General features: G+C 46.3%; 1 pseudogene; it reads right to left on the bottom strand.

Annotated features, from left to right (window-relative positions):
- Positions 1-4,104: 4,104 nt before the first annotated feature.
- The window catches only part of LOC135539014 (neuropilin-2-like), a 227,318-nt pseudogene continuing 216,764 nt past the window's right edge, over positions 4,105-14,658 (bottom strand).

Raw genomic sequence — 14,658 nt, 5'->3', positions numbered from 1 at the left:
TTATCACCCTGTACATTTCCCCTCTAATCACACTGTACATTTCCCCTCTAATCACCCTGTACATTTCCCCTCTAATCACCCTGTACATTTCCCCTCTAATCACCCTGTACAGTTCCCCTCTAATCACCCTGTACATTTCCCATCTAATCACCCTGTACATTTCCCCTCTAATCACCCTGTACATTTCCCTTCTTATCACCCTGTACATTTCCCCTCTTATCACCCTGTACATTTCCCCTCTTATCACACTGTACATTTCCCCTCTAATCACCCTGTACATTTCCCCTCTAATCACCCTGTACATTTCCCCTCTAATCACCCTGTACATTTCCCCTCTAATCACACTGTACATTTCCCCTCTAATCACCCTGTACAGTTCCCCTCTAATCACCCTGTACATTTCCCCTCTAATCACCCTGTACATTTCCCCTCTAATCACACTGTACAGTTCCCCTCTAATCACCCTGTACATTTCCCCTCTAATCACACTGTACATTTCCCTCTAATCACCCTGTACAGTTCCCCTCTAATCACCCTGTACATTTCCCCTCTAATCACACTGTACATTTCCCCTCTAATCACCCTGTACAGTTCCCCTCTAATCACCCTGTACATTTCCCCTCTTATCACCCTGTACATTTCCTTTACTATCACCCTGTACATTTCCCCTCTTATCACCCTGTACATTTCCCCTACTATCACCCTGTACATTTCCCCTCTAATCACCCTGTACATTTCCCCTCTAATCACCCTGTACATTTCCCCTCTAATCACCCTGTACATTTACCCTCTTATCACCCTGTACATTTACCCTCTAATCACCCTGTACATTTACCCTCTTATCACCCTGTACATTTACCCTCTAATCACCCTGTACATTTACCCTCTTATCACCCTGTACATTTCCCTCTAATCACCCTGTACATTTCCCCTCTTATCACCCTGTACATTTCCCCTCTAATCACCCCGTACATTTCCCCTCTAATCACCCTGTACATTTCCCCTCTAATCACCCTGTACATTTCCCCTCTTATCAACCTGTACATTTCCCCTCTAATCACCCTGTACATTTCCCCTCTAATCACCCTGTACATTTACCCTCTTATCACCCTGTACATTTACCCTCTTATCACCCTGTACATTTCCCCTCTTATCACCCTGTACATTTCCCCTTCAATCACTCTGTACATTTCCCCTCTAATCACCCTGTACATTTACCCTCTTATCACCCTGTACATTTCCCCTCTAATCACCCTGTACATTTCCCCTCTTATCAACCTGTACATTTACCCTCTAATCACCCTGTACATTTACCCTCTAATCATCCTGTACATTTACCCTCTTATCACCCTGTACATTTACCCTCTTATCACCCTGTACATTTCCCCTCTTATCACCCTGTACATTTCCCCTCTAATCACCCTGTACATTTCCCCTCTTATCAACCTGTACATTTACCCTCTAATCACCCTGTACATTTACCCTCTTATCACCCTGTACATTTCCCCTCTTATCACCCTGTACATTTACCCTCTTATCACCCTGTACATTTCCCCTCCTATCACCCTGTACATTTCCCCTCTAATCACCCTGTACATTTCCCCTCTAATCACCCTGTACATTTCCCCTCTAATCACCCTGTACAGTTCCCCTCTAATCACCCTGTACATTTCCCCTTCAATCACTCTGTACATTTCCCCTCTTATCACCCTGTACATTTCCCTCTAAACACCCTGTACATTCCCCCTCTAATCAACCTGTACATTTCCCCTCTAATCACCCTGTACATTTCCCCTCTAATCACCCTGTACATTTCCCCTCTAATCACCCTGTACATTTCCCCTCTAGTCACCCTGTACATTTCCCCTCTAATCACTACCCTGTACATTTCCCCTCTAATCACCCTGTACATTTCCCCTCTAGTCACCCTGTACATTTCCCCTCTAATCACCCTGTACATTTCCCCTCTAATCACCCTGTACATTTCCCCTCTAATCACCCTGTACATTTCCCCTCTTATCAACCTGTACATTTCCCCTCTAATCACCCTGTACATTTCCCCTCTAATCACTCTGTACATTTCCCCTCTAATCACCCTGTACAGTTCCCCTCTAATCACCCTGTACATTTCCCCTCTAATCACCCTGTACATTTCCCCTCTTATCACCCTGTACATTTCCCCTCTAATCACCCTGTACATTTCCCCTCTAATCACCCTGTACATTTCCCCTCTAATCACCCTGTACATTTCCCTTCTTATCACCCTGTACATTTCCCCTCTAATCACCCTGTACATTTCCCCTCTAATCACCCTGTACATTTCCCCTCTTATCACCCTGTACATTTCCCCTCTAATCACCCTGTACATTTCCCTTCTTATCACCCTGTACATTTCCCCTCTAATCACCCTGTACATTTCCCCTCTAATCACCCTGTACATTTCCCCTTCAATCACTCTGTACATTTCCCCTTCAATCACTCTGTACATTTCAATAAGTAAAATATCAACACAGTGCACAACGCTGGTTTAAAAGGACATTATTTAAACACACTTTGCCACTGGGAACAACACAACAATTGATGAAAACAACTTCTAATGTAAAAACAGTAGAGATTGACAACAATGTGATAGTTAACCAGGTTAATGCCTTACTCTGACCATCCCTGTGCCACTCCTCGTGTTGATTAACCTGGTCCCAGATCTATTTGTATTGTCTTGCCATCTCACTGGCTTATCAATGTCCATAGGAGTTGACAAGACAACACAAACAGATCTGGGACCAGGCTAGAGAATGACCAGGAGTTGGCAAGACAACACAAACAGATCTGGGACCAGGCTATATGCTAAGACCAATGTAAAGATGACAGAGGGAGGTAGGGGCACTGCCTGTCTGTCTGTCTGTCTGTCTGTCTGTCTGTCTGTCTGTCTGTCTGTCTGTCTGTCTGTCTGTCTGTCTGCCTGCCTGTCTGTCTGTCTGTCTGTCTGTCTGTCTGTCTGTCTGTCTGTCTGTCTGTCTGTCTGTCTGTCTGTCTGTCTGTCTCAGGGGGGTAAAGGCAGCTTCAGAAGAAAGTGTGTCAACAGTCCTTCATAAAACAATGGTTTATAATATTTATATAATCAGACACAAGCAAGTCCCTCATCCAATCAAACTCAATGTGGACCAATGAGAGTGTTCTCTCCACATTCAGGTGATGCAGGTTAAAAATGATCCAACAAAAAACAAGTTCTGTTTCCTTTTTTTCATACTGAAACAAAAGTCCATTTGTAAACTGTTAGGAACCCAGAGGACTGGACACGAGTTGGTGGAGGACGATCAATGTCCAGGGAACATACGGATTCCTTCTTCAAGAGCAGCAGGTCTGTTTTTCATGCTTGGTGGAGCATCTGTCCATCTCTCTCTCTCTCTCTCTCTCTCTCTCTCTCTCTCTCTCTCTCTCTCCTCTCCTCTCTCTCCTCTCTCTCTCCTCTCCTCTCTCTCCTCTCCCTCTCTCTCTCTCTCTCTCTCTCTCTCTCTCTCTCCCTCTCCTCTCTCTCTCTCTCTCTCTCTCTCTCCTCTCTCTCTCTCTCTCTCCCTCTCCCTCCTCTCCCTCTCTCTCTCTCTCTCTCTCTCTCTCTCTCTCTCCCTCTCTCTCTCTCTCTCTCTCTCTCTCTCTCTCTCTCTCTCTCCCTCCTCTCCCTCTCCTCTCCTCTCCTCTCCTCTCCTCTCTCCTCTCCTCTCCTCTCCTCTCCTCTCCCACTCATCTCTCTGTCGGTCTGCCTTTATATGAGAACCTCCTGTTGTAGCTGTCAGAGGAGCACTACCCATGCAAACAGCTCTCTCTCTCTGTCTCTCTCTGCACCACTGTAAGAGTGTCCTCTCCTCTTGACGGTACAATTGAATTCACCACAAGCATAGGATTAACTTCCCACTGAAAGGCTCAGCGTCACTAACAAATGGCACCCTACTCCCTACATAGTGCACTGCTTTTTACCAGGGCCCATAGGGACATAGTGAACAGCTTTTTACCAGGGCCCATAGGGACATAGTGAACAGCTTTTTACCAGGGCCTTGGTCAACAGTAGTGCGCTATATAGGGAATAGGGTGTGATTTGGGACGAGTCTCAGATTCAGAGTCCCATCCTTCCTAGAATGACCTCCCCCTGCTGTCTGGGTGGCTCAGAATTCTGGAAGGATGTTTTGGACGTTAACAAGATTTAGTGAAACAGGAAGCACATCATCACAGCAAACCCTCCACTTCCTGAATTTAAGCTACAGCAGAAAGCAGCTTCACTAAGAGAATCCAACCATAACCTTCCACTTCCTGTCTTTAACCCTCCACTTCCTGTCTTTAACCCTCCACTTCCTGTCTTTAACCCTCCACTTCCTGTATTTAACCTTCCACTTCCTGTCTTTAACCCTCCACTTCCTGTATTTAACCTTCCACTTCCTGTCTTTAAACCTCCACTTCCTGTCTTTAACCCTCTACTTCCTGTCTTTAACCCTCCACTTCCTCTTTAACCCTCCACTTCCTGTCTTTAACCCTCCACTTCCTGTATTTAACCCTCCACTTCCTGTATTTAACCCCCCACTTCCTGTATTTAACCCTCCACTTCCTGTATTTAACCCTCCACACACCAGAAGGAACTCTGGTGTCTCTTGTTAATCCTCAACATGTTTTCAGAGGCACAGACACCAAAAGAGAAGGCCAGTCAGACCAAAGTCTGCTGTTACCCAAGTTACACCCAGTCACGGTATTGACATCTCTCAGTGGGGTCTGTAGAACCCGTCTCTCTGTCTGTCTCTCTGTCTGTCTCTCTGTCTCTGTCTCAAACACAGTTAGCACTGGGAGCTCCAATGCTTGTCCTCCTTCTCCAGCCTGATAGACAGCATGGACTGTAGTGGAGGGGCGGTGGGTCCTGCCAACCCCAGCCCAGAAAGAGGCCCTCCGTTGGGGTACTGGGCCAACATAACCCCCCCAGGCCCGGGGTAGTGGTTGTGGTTAGGCCCAGGGCCGTAGTGAGAGCTGTGGTAGTGGGCACTCTGGTAGGACACTGAGTGCTGGCTGTTCTTCTTGGCTGCTAGTTGATAGCGGTGACAACAGAGAACCATGACCAGCGTGAATGATGCCAGGAGCAACAGACCCCAACGCCGGCCATTACATAATACCAGTAGGGTGGGATGGGCTGCACTGACACCTCTGTGTCTACTGTGGGCTCGCTGTCACCCGGAAGAGCTCCCCCTGGTGGTAGAGCAGAGACACACAGAGAGTTGGCTTGGCAGGAAGAGATGAAGAAGCAGGACAGGCATGCAGAGTGCAGAGACCCTACTGGCTTTTGCCTATCATTTTGTAGTTGATTTTATTTTGTCGATTTGTTTTTAATAATAGATTTAGCAAACAGATATAGGGGTACAGATCCGACTGACAGAGGCTCATGCTGTTGGTTGGATTGATTGGTATATTGGTATATGCAAGGCAAAGTCTGCTGTAATTTTGGAGAATATCAATCATTCTCTGTAGGGAGCGGCAAGCAGGTTTTTCCCAGTGAAATCTGCCTGTGAAACAGAGTTCACCCAGACATTATATAGCATCCTTTAAAGGCTAATTTACATGTTAAAGAGTTTGTAAGCTCATGTGTAAAACCTGAATGGTGGACTGCAACATTAATTCACTTGATAGAAGAGAAAGAAAAAACCTCCCTTGATTCAAACTTGAAACACATGCAGGTGTTTTCATAGACCAGACCGCTGCAGGTGTTATCACAGACCAGAGCGCTGCAGGTGTTATCATAGACCAGAGCGCTGCAGGTGTTATCGTAGACCAGAGCTTTGCAGGTGTTATCATAGACCAGACCGCTGCAGGTGTTATCACAGACCAGACCGCTGCAGGTGTTATCATAGACCAGAGCGATGCAGGTGTTATCATAGACCAGAGCGATGCAGGTGTTATCACAGACCAGACCGATGCAGGTGTTATCACAGACCAGACCGCTGCAGGTGTTATCATAGACCAGAGCGCTGCAGGTGTTATCACAGACCAGAGCGATGCAGGTGTTATCATAGACCAGACCGCTGCAGGTGTTATCACAGACCAGACCGATGCAGGTGTTATCACAGACCAGAGCGCTGCAGGTGTTATCATAGACCAGAGCGCTGCAGGTGTTATCGTAGACCAGACCGCTGCAGGTGTTATCACAGACCAGAGCGCTGCAGGTGTTATCATAGACCAGACCGCTGCAGGTGTTATCATAGAACAGAGCTTTGCAGGTGTTATCACAGACCAGAGCGCTGAAAGTGTTATCATAGACCAGAGCTTTGCAGGGCTTTGCAGGTGTTATCATAGACCAGAGCTTTGCAGGGCTTTGCAGGTGTTATCATAGACCAGAGCTTTGCAAGTGTTATGATAGTAGACCAGAGCTTTGCAGGTGTTATCATAGACCAGAGCGCTGCCGGTGTGCGTTCGCTAATTCCCTCCTTCTCTCTCTCTTTCTCTCTCTCGGAGGACCTGAGCCCTAGGACCATGCCTCAGGACTACCTGACATGATGACTCCTTGCTGTCCCCAGTCCAGCTGGCCGTGCTGCTGCTCCAGTTTCAACTGTTCTGCCTTATTACTATTCGACCATGCTGGTCATTTATGAACATTTGAACATCTTGGCCATGTTCTGTTATAATCTCCACCCGGCACAGCCGGAAGAGGACTGGTCACCACACATATGCTCTCTCTAATTCTCTTTCTTTCTCTCTCGGAGGACCCGAGCCCTAGGACCATGCCCCAGGACCACCTGACATGATGACTCCTTGCTGTCCCCAGTCCAGCTGGCCGTGCTGCTGCTCCAGTTTCAACTGTTCTGCTTATTATTATTCGACCATGCTGGTCATTTATGAACATTTGAACATCTTGGCCATGTTCTGTTATAATCTCTACCCGGCACAGCCAGAAGAGGACTGGTCACCCCACATAGCCTGGTTCCTCTCTAGGTTTCTTCCTAGGTTTTGGCCTTTCTAGGGAGTTTTTCCTAACCGCCGTGCTTCTACACCTGCATTGCTTGCTGTTTAGGGTTTTAGGCTGGGTTTCTGTACAGCACTTTGAGATATCAGCTGATGTACGAAGGGCTATATAAATACATTTGATTTTGATTTGATCATAGTAGACCAGAGCGTTGCAGGTGTTATCATAGACCAGAGCTTTGCAGGTATTATCATAGACCAGAGTTTTGCAGGTGTTATAGTAGACCAGAGCTTTGCAGGTGTTATCATAGTAGACCAGAGCTTTGCAGGTATTATCATAGACCAGAGCTTTGCAGGTGTTATCATAGTAGAACAGAGCTTTGCAGGTGTTATCATAGACCAGAGTTTGGCAGGTGTTATCGTAGTAGACCAGAGTTTTGCAGGTGTTATCGTAGTAGACCAGAGTTTTGCAGGTGTTATCATATATCAGAGCTTTGCACGTATTATCATAGACCAGAGCTTTGCAGGTGTTATTATAGACCAAAGCTTTGCAAGTGTTATCATAGACCAGAGCTTTGCAGGTATTATCATAGACCAGAGTTTTGCAGGTGTTATAGTAGACCAGAGCTTTGCAGGTGTTATCATAGTAGACCAGAGCTTTGCAGGTATTATCATAGACCAGAGCTTTGCAGGTGTTATCATAGTAGAACAGAGCTTTGCAGGTGTTATCATAGACCAGAGTTTGGCAGGTGTTATCGTAGTAGACCAGAGTTTTGCAGGTGTTATCGTAGTAGACCAGAGTTTTGCAGGTGTTATCATATATCAGAGCTTTGCACGTATTATCATAGACCAGAGCTTTGCAGGTGTTATTATAGACCAAAGCTTTGCAGGTATTATCATAGACCAGAGCTTTGCAGGTGTTATCATAGTAGACCAGAGCTTTGCAGGCGTTATCATAGTAGACCAGAGCATTGCAGGTATTATCATAGACCAGAGCTTTGCAGGTATTATCATAGACCAGAGCTTTACCGGTGTTATCATAGACCAGAGCTTTGCAGGTGTTATCATAGTAGACCAGATCTTTGCAGGTGTTATCATACACCAGAGTTTTGCAGGTGTTATCATAGTAGACCAGAGCGTTGCAGGTGTTATCGTAGTAGAACAGAGCTTTGCAGGTGTTATCGTAGTGGACCAGAGCGCTGCAGGTGTTATCATAGACCAGAGCTTTGCAGGTGTTATCATAGTAGACCAGAGCTTTGCAGGTGTTATCATGGTAGACCAGAGCTTTGCAGGTATTATCATAGACCAGAGCTTTGCAGGTGTTATCATAGTAGACCAGAGCTTTGCAGGTGTTATCATAGTAGACCAGAGCTTTGCAGGTGTTATCGTAGACCAGAGCTTTGCAGGTATTATCATAGACCAGAGCTTTACAGGTGTTATCATAGACCAGAGCTTTGCAGGTGTTATCATAGACCAGGTCTACTATGATAACACCTGCAAAACTCTCATAGTAGACCAGAGCTTTGCAGGTGTTATCATAGACCAGAGCGTTGCAAGTATTATCATAGACCAGAGCTTTACAGGTGTTATCATAGTAGACCAGAGCTTTGCAGGTGTTATCATAGTAGACCAGATCTTTGCAGGTGTTATCATAGACCAGAGCTTTGTAGGTGTTATCATAGACCAGAGCTTTACAGATGTTATCATAGACCAGAGCTTTACCGGTGTTATCATAGACCAGAGCTTTGCAGGTGTTATCATAGTAGACCAGAGCTTTGCAGGTATTATCATAGTAGACCAGAGTTTTGCAGGTGTTATCATAGACCAGAGCTTTGCAGGTGTCATCATAGTAGACCAGAGTTTTGCAGGTGTTATCATAGACCAGAGCTTTGCAGGTATTATCATAGACCAGAGCTTTGCAGGTGTTATCATAGACCAAAGCTTTGCAGGTGTTATCATAGTAGACCAGAGCTTTGCAGGTGTTATCATAGTAGACCAGAGCTTTGCAGGTATTATCATAGACCAGAGCTTTGCAGGTATTATCATAGACCAGAGCGTTGCAAGTATTATCATAGACCAGAGCTTTACAGGTGTTATCATAGTAGACCAGAGCTTTGCAGGTGTTATCATAGACCAAAGCTTTGCAGGTGTCTATGATTTAGATGCACTATTGTAAAGTGGCTGTTCCACTGGATGTCAGAAGGTGAATTCACCAATTTGTAAGTCGCTCTGGATAAGAGCGTCTGCTAAATGACTTAAATGTAAATGTAATAGACCAGAGCTTTGCAGGTGTTATCATAGTAGACCAGAGTTTTGCAGGTGTTATCATAGACCAAAGCCATATTTCTAAGACGATTTCTGACCTCTTCTCAGCTCTGCTGTTTGAATGAAAGACAGAAGAGAGAGCAGGGGGACAGTTAGATCTGGGAGAGAGCAGTGGGACAGTTAGCTCTGGGAGAGAGCAGTGGAACAGTTAGCTCTGGGAGAGAGCAGTGGGACAGTTAGCTCTGGGAGAGAGCAGTGGGGCAGTTAGCTCTGGGAGAGAGCAGTGGGACAGTTAGCTCTGGGAGAGAGCAGGGACACAGTTAGCTCTGGGAGAGAGCAGGGACGCAGTTAGCTCTGGGAGATAGCAGGGGGACAGTTAGCTCTGGGAGAGAGCAGGGGGACAGTTAGCTCTGGGAGAGAGCAGTGGGACAGTTAGCTCTCTAGCAGGACAGTTAGCTCTCTAGCGGGACAGTTAGCTCTCTAGCAGGACAGTTAGCTCTCTAGAGGGACAATTAGCTCTCTAGCTGGACAGTTAGCTCTCTTGCGGGACAGTTAGCTGTCCAGAGGGACAGTTAGCTCTCCAGAGGGACAGTTAGCTCTCCAGAGGGACAGTTAGCTCTCTAGCAGAACAGTTAACTCTGGGAGAGAGCACGGGGACAGTTAGCTCTCTAGAGGGGCAGTTAGCTCTCTAGAGGGAAAGTTAGCGAGTGGTCACATTCAGATTCTCAGGTTTCTCTTTTCTAACTCAAGTCAAACATCTCCATGGAAACCACCCCAACACGACAGCCAAACACACAAGTCCAGTCAAATCTCCCATCTCACACTCATCTTCCACAGAATAACACAGAGTATGCGTTCCAAATGGCACCCTATTCCCTATGAGTGCACTACTTTAGACCAGAGCCCTATTCCCTATATAGTGCACTACTATAGACTAGATCCCTATTCCCTATATAGTGCACTAATATAGACCAGAGCCCTATTCCCTATATAGTGCACTACTATAGACTAGATCCCTATTCCCTATATTGTGCACTACTATAGACCAGAGCCCTATTCCCTACATAGTGCACTACTATAGACCAGAGTCCTATTCCTATATAGTGCACTACTATAGACCAGAGCCCTATTCCCTATATAGTGCACTACTATAGACCAGAGCCCTATTCCTATATAGTGCACTACTATAGACCAGAGCCCTATTCCCTATATAGCGCATTACTTTAGACCAGAGCCCTATATAGTGCACTACTATAGACCAGAGCCCTATTCCCTATATAGTGCACTACATTAGACCAGAGCCCTATTCCCTATATAGTGCACTACTATAGACCAGAGCCTTATTCCCTATATAGTGCACTACTTTAGACCAGAGCCGTATTCCCTATATAGTGCACTACTTTAGACCAGAGCCCTATTCCCTATATAGTGCACTACTATAGACCAGAGCCATATTCCCTATATAGTGCACTACTATAGACCAGAGCCCTATTCCTATTTAGTGCACTACTATAGACCAGAGCCATATTCCCTATATAGTGCACTACATTAGACCAGAGCCCTATTCCCTATATAGTGCACTACTATAGACCAGAGCCCTATTCCTATATAGTGCACTACTATAGACCAGAGCCCTATTCCTATATAGTGCACTACCTTAGACCAGAGCTCTATTCCCTATATAGTACACTACCTTAGACCAGAGCCCTAATCCCTATATAGTGCACTACTATAGACCAGAGCCCTATTCCCTATATAGTGCACTACTATAGACCAGAGCCTTATACCCTATATAGTGTACTACTATAGACCAGAGCCCTATTCCCTATATAGTCCACTACTTTAGACCAGAACCCTATTCTCTATATAGTTCACTACTATAGACCAGAGCCCTATTCCCTATATAGTGAACTACTATAGACCAGAGCCCTATTCCCTCGATAGTGCACTACTATAGACCAGAGCCCTATTCCCTATATAGTGAACTACTATAGACCAGAGCCCTATTCCCTCTTTAGTGCACTACTATAGACCAGAGCCCTATTCCCTATATAGTGCACTACTATAGACCAGAGCCCTATTCCCTCTATAGTGCACTACTATAGACCAAAGCCCTATTCCCTCTATAGTGCACTACTATAGACCAGAGCCCTATTCCTATATAGTGCACTACTATAGACCAGAGTCCTATTCCCTATATAGTGCACTACTATAGACCAGAGCCCTATTCCCTATATGGTGCACTACTATAGACCAGAAACCTATTCCCTATATAGTGCACTACTATGGACCAGAACCCTATTCCCTATATAGTGCACTACTTTAGACTAGAGCCCTATTCCCTACATAGTGCACTACTTTAGACCAGAGCCCTATTCCCTATATAGCGCATTACTTTAGACCAGAGCCCTATATAGTGCACTACTATAGACCAGAGCCCTATTCCCTATATAGTGCACTACATTAGACCAGAGCCCTATTCCCTATATAGTGCACTACTATAGACCAGAGCCTTATTCCCTATATAGTGCACTACTTTAGACCAGAGCCGTATTCCCTATAGTGCACTACTTTAGACCAGAGCCCTATTCCCTATATAGTGCACTACTATAGACCAGAGCCATATTCCCTATATAGTGCACTACTATAGACCAGAGCCCTATTCCCTATATAGTGCACTACTATAGACCAGAGCCATATTCCCTATATAGTGCACTACATTAGACCAGAGCCCTATTCCCTATATAGTGCACTACTATAGACCAGAGCCCTATTCCCTATATAGTGCACTACTATAGACCAGAGCCCTATTCCCTATATAGTGCACTACCTTAGACCAGAGCTCTATTCCCTATATAGTACACTACCTTAGACCAGAGCCCTAATCCCTATATAGTGCACTACTATAGACCAGAGCCCTATTCCCTATATAGTGCACTACTATAGACCAGAGCCTTATACCCTATATAGTGTACTACTATAGACCAGAGCCCCTATTCCCTATATAGTCCACTACTTTAGACCAGAACCCTATTCTCTATATAGTTCACTACTATAGACCAGAGCCCTATTCCCTCGATAGTGCACTACTATAGACCAGAGCCCTATTCCTATATAGTGAACTACTATAGACCAGAGCCCTATTCCCTCTTTAGTGCACTACTATAGACCAGAGCCCTATTCCCTATATAGTGCACTACTATAGACCAGAGCCCTATTCCCTCTATAGTGCACTACTATAGACCAAAGCCCTATTCCCTCTATAGTGCACTACTATAGACCAGAGCCCTATTCCCTATATAGTGCACTACTATAGACCAGAACCCTATGCAGAATAGAAGAGAGTAGGGAGGAGGAAGACTCCGTGTAGAATAGAAGAGAGGAGGGAGAAGGGAGACTCTCTTGAAGGGAGGAGGGAGACTCCGTGTAGAATAGAAGAGAGGAGGGAGGAGGGAGACTCTCTTGAAGAGAGGAGGAGGAGGAGACTCTGTGTAGAATAGAAGAGAGGATGGAGACTCTCTTATAGAGAGGAGGGAGGAGGGAGACTCTGTGTAGAATAGAAGAGATGAGGAGACTCCGTGTAGAATAGAAGGGAGGAGGAGACTCCGTGTAGAATAGAAGAGAGGAGGGAGACTCCGTGTAGAATAGAAGAGACGAGGGAGGAGGGAGACTCCGTGTGGAATAGAAGAGAGGAGGGAGACTCCGTGTAGAATAGAAGGGAGGATGGAGACTCCGTGTAGAATAGAAAGGAGGAGGAGACTCCGTGTAGAATAGAGGGAGGAGGGGGAGACTCTGTGTAGAATAGAAGGGAGGAGGGGGAGACTCTGTGTAGAATAGAAGGGATGAGGGAGACTCTGTGTAGAATAGAAGGGAGGAGGAGACTCCGTGTAGAATAGAAGGGAGGAGGGAGACTCCGTGTAGAATAGAAGGGATGAGGAGACTCTGTGTAGAATAGAAGGGGGAGGGAGACTCCGTGTAGAATAGAAGGGAGGAGGAGACTCAGTGTAGAATAGAAGGGAGGAGGGAGACTCCGTGTAGAATAGAAGGGAGGAGGAGACTACGTGTAGAATAGAAGGGAGGAGGAGACTCAGTGTAGAATAGAAGGGAGGAGGGAGACTCCGTGTAGAATAGAAGGGAGGAGGGAGACTCCGTGTAGAATAGAAGGGAGGAGGGAGACTCCGTGTAGAATAGAAGGGAGGAGGGAGACTCCGTGTAGAATAGAAGGGAGGAGGGGGACTCTGTGTAGAATAGAAGGGAGGAGGGAGACTCCGTGTAGAATAGAAGGGGGAGGGAGACTCCGTGTAGAATAGAAGGGAGGAGGGAGACTCCGTGTAGAATAGAAGGGAGGAGGGAGACTCTGTGTAGAATAGAAGGGAGGAGGGAGACTCCGTGTAGAATAGAAGAGAGGAGGGTGGAGGGAGACTCCGTGTAGAATAGAAGGGAGGAGGGAGACTCCGTGTAGAATAGAAAGGAGGAGGGAGACTCCGTGTAGAATAGAAAGGAGGAGGAGACTCAGTGTAGAATAGAAAGGAGGAGGGAGACTCCGTGTAGAATAGAAAGGAGGAGGGAGACTCCGTGTAGAATAGAAAGGAGGAGGAGACTCTGTGTAGAATAGAAGGGAGGAGGAGACTCCGTGTAGATGAAGAGGAGGAGACGGGTTACAGATGAAGAGGAGGAGGCGGGTTACAGATGAAGAGGAGGAGACGGGTTACAGATGAAGAGGAGGAGACGGGTTACAGATGAAGAGGAGGAGACAGGTTCCAGATGAAGAGGAGGAGACAGGTTCCAGATGAAGAGGAGGAGACGGGTTACAGATGAAGAGGAGGAGACGGGTTACAGATGAAGAGGAGGAGACGGGTTACAGATGAAGAGGAGGAGACAGGTTCCAGATGAAGAGGAGGAGACGGGTTACAGATGAAGAGGAGGAGACGGGTTACAGATGAAGAGGAGGAGACGGGTTACAGATGAAGAGGAGGAGACAGGTTCCAGATGAAGAGGAGGAGACGGGTTACAGATGAAGAGGAGGAGACGGGTTACAGATGAAGAGGAGGAGACGGGTTACAGATGAAGAGGAGGAGACAAGTTACAGATGAAGAGGAGGAGACGGGTTCCAGATGAAGAGGAGGAGACGGGTTACAGATGAAGAGGAGGAGACAAGTTACAGATGAAGAGGAGGAGACGGGTTACAGATGAAGAGGAGGAGACGGGTTACAGATGAAGAGGAGGAGACGGGTTACAGATGAAGAGGAGGAGATGGGTTACAGATGAAGAGGAGGAGACGGGTTACAGATGAAGGGGAGGAGACGGGTTACAGATGAAGAGGAGACGGGTTCCAGATGAAGAGGAGACGGGTTACAGATGAAGAGGAGGAGACGGGTTACAGATGAAGAGGAGGAGACGGGTTACAGATGAAGAGGAGGAGACGGGTTACAGATGAAGAGGAGGAGACGGGTTCCAGAAAGATTT

Source organism: Oncorhynchus masou, unplaced genomic scaffold (genome assembly GCF_036934945.1).
Source record: "Oncorhynchus masou masou isolate Uvic2021 unplaced genomic scaffold, UVic_Omas_1.1 unplaced_scaffold_13___fragment_6___debris, whole genome shotgun sequence".
In the NCBI taxonomy this organism is placed as follows: Eukaryota; Metazoa; Chordata; class Actinopteri; order Salmoniformes; family Salmonidae; genus Oncorhynchus; species Oncorhynchus masou.
The sequence above is the reverse complement of the archived record's forward strand: the minus strand, read 5'-3'. Positions and strand labels throughout refer to the sequence as shown.